This window comes from Lactuca serriola, chromosome 5, assembly GCF_051521515.1.
Source record: "Lactuca serriola cultivar US96UC23 chromosome 5, Lser_US96UC23_V15, whole genome shotgun sequence".
NCBI lineage: Eukaryota > Viridiplantae > Streptophyta > Magnoliopsida > Asterales > Asteraceae > Lactuca > Lactuca serriola.
Window position 1 is genome coordinate 363,512,826 of NC_136412.1, and position 8,888 is coordinate 363,521,713.

General features: G+C 37.9%; 1 non-coding gene across 1 annotated transcript; it reads right to left on the bottom strand.

Annotated features, from left to right (window-relative positions):
* Positions 1-8,047: 8,047 nt before the first annotated feature.
* On the bottom strand, positions 8,048-8,154 carry LOC145055986 (small nucleolar RNA R71). Its single transcript, XR_013685528.1, has one exon. It is a non-coding gene; the product is annotated as a small nucleolar RNA R71 (small nucleolar RNA).
* Between the last annotated feature and the right edge of the window lie 734 nt (positions 8,155-8,888).

Sequence of the window (8,888 nt, forward strand, 5' to 3'; positions counted from 1 at the left end):
TCTCAATTAGTTGCACAACAACTTGGAAGTAATTGCAGGCCCTTGAGCTGCCAGGTGGCAAGAAATTAAGATTGAGTTCAATCCATATGAGTGTGGATTTGTCATTATCCTTGTCTTGTGTCTATGGTTTTGACAATTCACATGGATAAGAACACATACACCATTAAATCTAAGTGTCATAAGGTTTCTCTCCGATTCATGAAAATGATGGTGAGGAAACACTTTCACTAAGTAGATTTTAGCTAGATAGAAATTGTGATATTTGCATTCTCAAAGTCGTTAGTGGAGCGTGTGTGGTTTACCGGCACACTAACCTGGACTTGTGAGGAGTGGAAAAAAGGTCTAACCATTATGATTACGGCATCCCTCTTCATAATTGTTTAGATACACAAGTGTGCTATCTAAGGGAAGGTGTATGATTTTGATAAAGTCTTATCAAAACAATCTAGTATCATAAATATGAACTTTGGTAAGAAAGTCAATGAAGTATTGATTTCTAGAAGTCCAGCTGATTTCTGAGTACATGTCAAAGCTAGTGGGAGCATAAGTGTTATGCTAATAATCATCATGTTAGTGGGAGCATGATAATTATGATAAGTATTGCAAGTTAGCAATGTTAATTATAGAAAACAAAAGGTTTCAATTGGGAAAAGTTGTTTTGCTATAATTAAGGGAGAGGAAATTATACTTCATCTCAAATCTATAAGCTTAGATCGTGAGGTTTTAATCATTTAGTCAAGGATATATATATGAATTTCATGTTGGAATGGCTCAACATAAGGAAATTTTGTATATGAGTCCATTATTTGCGTTCTAAAATTCTATTATGATTACGACATCCCTTTTCATAATCTGAATTATGAGAACTTGGCAAATTGAAATGGACATATTATAGCAAAATACTGGTTTAGTCTTTATGTGAGACATCATGAATCGTGTCCCATATGCTTCGGATATAGGATCGATTACATGTGCTATATTCATCCTTTCTAAAAAATTTCCAAATGCATGGGGCATTAAGAAGGGAAAAGGTTTAGAACTGGATATGACTAAAAGGATTAAACAATTGTCGGGGACAATCTAAGGTTTACCAAAGATTGGTTGCTCAAGGACAGTTGGAAGTATAGTGATAATTCTGGAAGGACCATATTGACATAATCTGTAAGGAGGCAACTCCTGTTCAGAAGTGAAAGTCAAAATGGAATCTGGAAATGTTTCAAAGTTAGAATTTTCAATCTGTTTAAGATTAGGAAACTTAATGCAAGAAAGATGTTTCCAAGGAGCTGATCTCCTTTGGAATACTCTCTAATGATTGTTGTCAAGTCTTTCTGACTTTGTGCATAATCATTACAAGAGGATCAATGCATATAAGTTTAGAATCTAACAGATTTCAGTAAATGACATGAATTTGGAATTCTTGTATTTGCAGTAAGGATTTGGGAGTGTGAAAAGAGAATCATTGAAGTTATGTTCAATTGATCTAGCTCACAAAGTAAAGATCATAGACAAACATAGTATGCATACTTGGTGTGTGGCATGACTAGTGTTTAGAAAACATAGTGTACATGCTTGGAGCATGGGACAACTATTGTTTTAAATTCAAGAATAAAGTTGATAGCTGAAACAGTATACAATGAATAATGTGTAATCATATGGTGATAAATGAAAGGTGTTTTATTTATGTTCATAGGTTTTGATACCATATTGGATTCAATTATTATTGTGTTTCATTTTGCATGTTTTGACTTCCAGAATAAACTAGGTTATTCTTCCGGGATGACTAAGTTATTCAAACCATCCACAGTCGGTCATATGTTGGAAGTTGATATGAGTTAAGACTGTCATGGGTTGGCTTGTAGAGGTCTAAGGTGTTGGACAAAGGGCTACAACACTCATGAGTGCTCATAAGTTCTGAGTATTGGATTCAACCCGCGCTCATTGGAATCACTTCATGGATTTTATCACGAGTGATCATGAGACGATAATATCTTATATTCTTCAAACCTAGAGATATGAGTTGTTACTATGAGTTGGTTGTACATTGATTGCACGAAAACGCATTTGGTAACTCGGTGTTATAAAACGTGCCTTTGTGTATGATTCAACAAGTAGTAGAACAAGCCATATGAGTCGAAGTTTATCCATTCCTTTTACCTTCCGGATAAAAGCGATATCTGTGGGCCCCTCGATGATTTGATGATGACAAATGGAAGTGCTCGGCTGGGCCAGGAGTGATTTGATTTGTTCAATTAGTCAGTTGTCATAAATCGGAAATCGGGAAACAACAAATGGACAGAGAGAATGATTATAATCCATGTCTCAGTCCCTATGATATCTAGAATGGAGGAATATGTGATCCCTTATCTAATGGACAAGTCATCGACAAAGGTCAGAGTTCATCTACAAGGTCAGAGTTCGACAGAAGCTTTTGAGAGCTACGATTGCCAGTCGGTTCTTAAAGTCATACGCAATAATAGTTTTAGACTTATCCAAGTGGGAGACTGTTGGATTAATTTCTAAGTCCATAACTATAATTGGTAAGACTTTACCCGACCCGACATGGTCCATTTGGGTTGCATGGCATCATGCACTTGGATAGACTATAATGAGAGAAATAAGACACTTATGGTTATTAATATATTATAAGTTCTAGTATATTAATAATAAGAATAATAAGATTATTTAATTAGTATTGATCAAGAATTAATCTAGGATTAATTAAGTGATCAAAAGAAGACTAATTAAATATATGGGTTGATTGTGTAAATCATCCATACTTGTATAGTGGGCTAATGCTCCATGGATAATCAAGTTGGGCTAAAACCCATAGGATGGTCCATGGATGCTCCATGGTGTATTTGAACCCATGGATCCAAGGAAATGGAAAGTCATGACAATTAGGGTTTACCCTAATTGTAACACTATATAAATATCTTATTCTTGACAAATCGGCCACTAGTATCAATCTAGAGAAGGGCTAGCCGATTTCATGAAGTGTAGATTTCTCTCAAGTTATTCCAAGTGTATTTGGTGTTGTGTGAACCATTTGAGGTGTCACACTTGGGGCACTTGGCACTCAAGCTTCATGAAGACTTTCTACATGAAATAGGTATGTATTCTATCTTGTTATATTCATTATTTTATATGCTAGATTAGGATAATACCTTGGAAGTTCTTATTTGCATGTATAATAGAGAAAACATAGATCCAAGGTATTTAGGGTTGCATGTACACTTAGGAGTGTTAGAATGCTCATAACCCAACATACTGCGCCTAGGGCTAACCCCCGGGTCTTCCTACTCATAACAACATGGGCCGGCATTGTGGCCGTAGACCCATTTACACAAAGGGAAACTTACCTGGTACTGCTGAACTTGCTGGTAACCCCTCTGGATGCTGACCGACAAATCCCTGAACTGCTGCTCCACTAGCTCCCCGATCTACCAATACCAAAACATATAACACTTAGCTTAACTGTTCTCCAAAAGTCAACTAAGTCAGCTCTGGTCAAAGTCAACCTTCCAGGTCAACCCTACTCGCCGAGTCTGCCTACTGACTCGCCGAGTTCATTAGCTCATTATCCTTTCATTCGCGATTCGACTCACCGAGTCTACCGATTTCCGAGTCCTGACATGTCCAACTCACTGAGTCCCCACTCAACTCACTTATCCGAGTCTTAACTCGAGGGGTTTGGGGTTTCACGACTTGACTCGCCGAGTCCCATGCAATCTTTAACAAACTCGCCGAGTTGTTCTTCCAACTCGCCGAGTTCCTGCCCGACTTCATCCATGTTTTGGAATATAGTTTTCGTTTGTTTAGCTATTAATATGTCCAGCTAAATCTAGCTGCTTCTGTTAGCTAGATGAAGCTGGAACTCATGGTTTGAATCCATTAGATTAGACTCTATTTGTTGGTTATATGCTTGTGTTGATTGATTTTACCTAGCATGTTTAGTTAATGATTTAATTGCTTTAAATTCTTGTTCTGTGTAGTTAGTGAACACAAATATGCATGAATATGAATACCTAATAACGAAGTGAACACTAGTTTATTAGAGGTAAGATCAAACCAATCTTAGATAAGTAGTTGAATCGTTGAAGTAAGCTGTGTTAGAGAACTCATATTATGAATATAAGTGTGTTTTGATTAATCAATCTTCATAGCTCCAATCTTAATTAATAATTGATTATGTGTTAACTATTGTGTGACTATACATAGATTTACATGAAGTGATTAATAATTTGTGGGTTTAGAACTAAACTGCTAATACTTCTTAAATTGGTAACCAACGGTAATAGTCTTGACTAATGTATAACCACTGAGTGAAAGTGGATTCGAACTAACAGAAGTATTTTGTTTACTGATTGAGTTTTCATTAAAGAATTAAGTTTATCTAAACTTGCAAAATTAGATACAAACCCCTTTTAGCTTATTAATAATTAGATTAATTTAGTAGTGAATATATAAATTAATAACACCGTTCCCTGTGATCGACGTCCGACTTACCCAAGCTATACTGTAATCTGACTAGGTATACCGCCTATAAGTGCATAGTTAGTTTAAGTTTGTTAGGTTATAAATATTAAAAATAGTGGGTACTTTCGTGCACATCAAGTTTTTGGCGCCGTTGTCTGGGAACGACCAGTTTATTAGTTTATTTAGTTGCATTAGATTAATCGACCCTTTTTGTGGGATAAAATCTACAAAAAGTTAAATAGTTATTTATTTTTTTGTTTCTTAGCTTAGTTTATTAGCATATTATTTTAGGAAAAAAATTTTGATTTTTGTTTCTGTCACAGAACTCACGACGTGAGAACTGTAATTTTTAGCTTTTAGTATTTTCTTATTTTAGTTCAGTTTTACGTTTTTATTTTATCGAGTTGCAGGAGGTCATGACCAGAGGCTCTACCACACCTTTGGTACCACCGATTGAAGATCTAGAAGCTGCACTTCACAAAAAGACTGATAAGAAGACGCCATTGCAAGAGCTAAAGTCAACATTTTCAAGGAAGTCGAGAAAGAAGACAGGAGAGTCAAGTTCATCCTCAAGGCACAAGAGCAATTTTGAACACTTGGATCAAATACCCATCCAAACCGAATCCGAATACGATACCGAGCCTGAATTTGAAGAACATACGAGCGAACTCGAGAATGAGCCAAGGAACGAGATGGCAGACATTGAAGAGATGTCCATGGGAGCTTACAAGAAGCGAATCCAAGAAGATGTGGGTCCCGGTTTACTCCAACCCGCAATACCTGCCACTGCCACATTCGAACTGAAGGGGCACATTGTAACGCTCGTATTTCTAGGCTAGGCATTAATATTGACATAATGGTCTAGGTTAACCTTTGTAACTCATTTAGAAGAAATGAAAAGGGATTATGTGAGTTTTATGTGAATTATGTGTTTTATGCTTAATTATTAGGGTTTAATTAATTAAAAATAAAAATAAGCGTCAGAATTAAAGTGTGAGATAAGTCCGATATCTTTACATAAAGTTGTAGTGTTCGAAACAAGGATTTCGGGGATATAAAGAATGCCGAAATCCGAGTTATAACGAAGAAGTTATGACCTGTCGAAGTTTCACGACAAAACCAGCACGGTGCGGAATGTCGTAAAAAGTGACTTTTTAATAAACTACTTTTTAGCCTTATTAATTTAAACGAAAGTCGTAGTATTCGTTAAACCAAGAAGTTCGATAAAAAGAACGCCCAAATCTGACTTCGTATGAGGAAGTTATGATTTTTCGAAGTTTCACCTTAGCAGTAGACAAAAAACTCGAATTTTAGATCGAGCGATTTTTAGCCGACACAACCTAAACGAAAATTGAAGGTCTCGTCATTAAGAGCACAACGGTAAAAAGTCTGACGAAAACGGACGTCGGATGAAGAAGTTATGAATTTTTAACGGATTTCCTGTCCCGGTCTGTTAAAAATAATAATATAAAATTTAAAGTCAAAATTAGCCGGCAAAGTCTAAACGGAAGTTGTAGAGTGTAATTTTAGCTACGCGTGCATATAAAGAACGTCAAAAACGGAGCTCGTGTGTGAAAGTTATGGATTTTAGAAGTTTTTGCACAAAAATCAAGAAAATTCGCATAGTCACGCTTTTGCCACGTGTCCTCGCCTCACATATGCCACGTGGCGAAATCTGCTGAGTCACCCTCGCATGAACAGTAGTTACGTGATCCTCGCATGCAACCCACGTGATCCGACCCGCGTGTAGGCTTCTAATTCGACCAAGGAGGAGGCACAATCTGAACCGAGCATCTGTCCAAACCGAGGCTGCTGACCAATCCGAAGCTCGCAGCTGGTCCGAGCCTCCCACATGGGTCACGAGTCCGCGGTCCAATCAGAAGCTGCCACCGAGTCCCTCGCACCTGCGGACCCCACCACCAAAGCCGACTTCGTACCCTATAAATAGAAGGGGACCTGCGAGCCTTCTCGGGCAGAATTGAATAATTGCCATTTTTCACCCCTTTCTTCATCTTTTCTTCACCTTAACCTTCCCCGAAGCCCCAGTATCGATTGTAAACCCCGGAATACTCCATGAAGTGCCCGTGAAGCCCGGAAAATTTATCTTTTCGGTTTCGAAGCCCGACTTTTACAAAGCCCGGTTTCTCAATAAAACTCCCGGTTTTATTAGAAACGATCGTTTTCGGAAACGAATTGTTGCCCGGTTTTCATTAAATCAAGTGAGTGTGTAGTTACTTTCACCTTACACATAGATATGAAGTATTTTATATAAAATACGTGTTGTGTGAATATATATTGTTTGTTTATTTGAGATGGGTGCTGAAGGAATGATTTATACTTGTTTTTAAATAATTTAAACTATATATGTATTTTTATCTACGAAAAATGTTGGGTAAAACATGGGTAGATGAAATAGTGGTATGATGAAAGGTGAGTTGGGTAAAGGAGATGATCAATAATATTGATCATGAGTTGAGGGTGAGTGTTGAAATTTGAGAGAATCACTTACCCAAATTGTTGGCCCCTGTCATTCAGCAGAGTATGGATGAAAACCATGGTTTATTCTAGACAGTCTATGGAACACTAGCAGGCCCGCAACCTGTAGGTGTAATGAACTATATGTTCATTTGTTGTACTCTAAAAACCCATTGACATGTATTGCAGGAGAGAATACCTGTAAATAATATTGTCGATAAATGAGAGCTATGGACTTAGCACATGTTGAATAAACCTTGGCAGCTATGGAATTAGTGCATGTTGTATAAACCCCGGTCACGAGGTGACTTTGTGTCTATTCCTTAGGATGAATCCTTAGGAAGGAGTGATAGTTGATTCTTAGGGTAAACCCTTAAGAAATAAATAAAATAATGGGGTTTGGGGTAATTCGGTTGATTGATTGATGTTTAAACATAATAAATTTATGTATTGTGGGTTGAAAGCCCTATATGCTCACCAGGCTTCCAAGCCTGGCCCACTTAGCTGTTTATATTACAGGTAGAGGACCTCGAGCATAGTCGGATGATGATGATGAGTGAATTTTGGATTATATGCCAGTAGTTACAAATAACTGTCGTAAGGCTTATAATGTTTTGTTTATGCTTTTGATCTGTATCGGAACATGACATCCCGAGGTTTTGATATAAAAGGAAATGATATATTTCTTAAAGAAAGGTTTTGACAAACTTTTATCATATTTTGTTTTGGGGACCAATTCCGCAACATCTTTTATAAATATTTCTCTAATTTGATTTTAAAAAGCATAAATTAAATCGGTCTTTTCTGGCCGAGAAATTAGGGGATGTCACACATCTTGACCGCACTGAAGGAAATCCCATTCTATGGGAAAGATCATGAGGATGCTTTTAAGCATCTAGATGAAGTCAATGACATCGTGGATTACTTCAATGTCCCAAATGTCAATAGAAACACCGTACTACTCAGGATGCTTCCCATTACTTTCAAGGGAGCTGCTAAAGAGTGGTTAAAATCACTTCCACCGGGTACAATCACCACTTGGGCTCAATTGCGTGAGCAATTCCTAGACCAGTTTTGCCCGCCATCCAAGATAGCTAAACTCAAGAAGGCAATAGCCAACTTTGAACAACAGTCGGGGGAGTCATTATACGGAGCATATGAGTGGTACTAGGGCTTGCTCAGAAATTGCCCTCAACATGATATAAATGTGCAACAAGAGATGTCGATCTTCTATGACGGGGTCAACGTTATGACGAGACAACTCCTTGACTCTCAAGGACCTTTGAAAAAGAAAAATCCAAGGGAGGTCAAGGAGCTGATTGAAGAATTCGCGAAACACTCTCGCGAATACCACAATCCTAGGCAAGATGGAATCAAAGGCGGTGGAGGGGCCCCAACTGAAGAAATAGCAGCCATGGTGGCTATGCTAAATAATATGGACCGGAGGTTGACACAAATGGACCACTCAATTCATGCCATAAGAGTGGGTTGCGAGAGGTGTAGTGGTCCGCACTTGACCAAGGACTGCAATTTAGATGAGTTTGGGAACAGAAAAGCTCAAGTGTGCTACTCGAGTGGGGATAAGTATGATGAAGACTGGAGGAAACCAAAGAAGGAGTGGCTACCATATGAAGAATTTAAGAAGCAAAAAAAAAGAAAAGTATAGGCAAACAAGCCGAGGCTTCTACCAAAAGGAGCAGCCACCAGCTGAGAAGAAACCCGATCTAGAGACCATGTTGATGAAGTTTATGGAAGCTTCAGAAAAGAGACACGAGGCTACTGATTCTGCTATTAATGAACAAAGAACTTTGGTAAAGAATCATCATGCATTGATGGTAGAACAGCAGACTTTAATAAAAAACCAACAAGCCTCCATCAATAACCTTGAATTATAACTTGGTCAACTAGCCACTCTGGTTCATGAGAAGCTGTCCCCG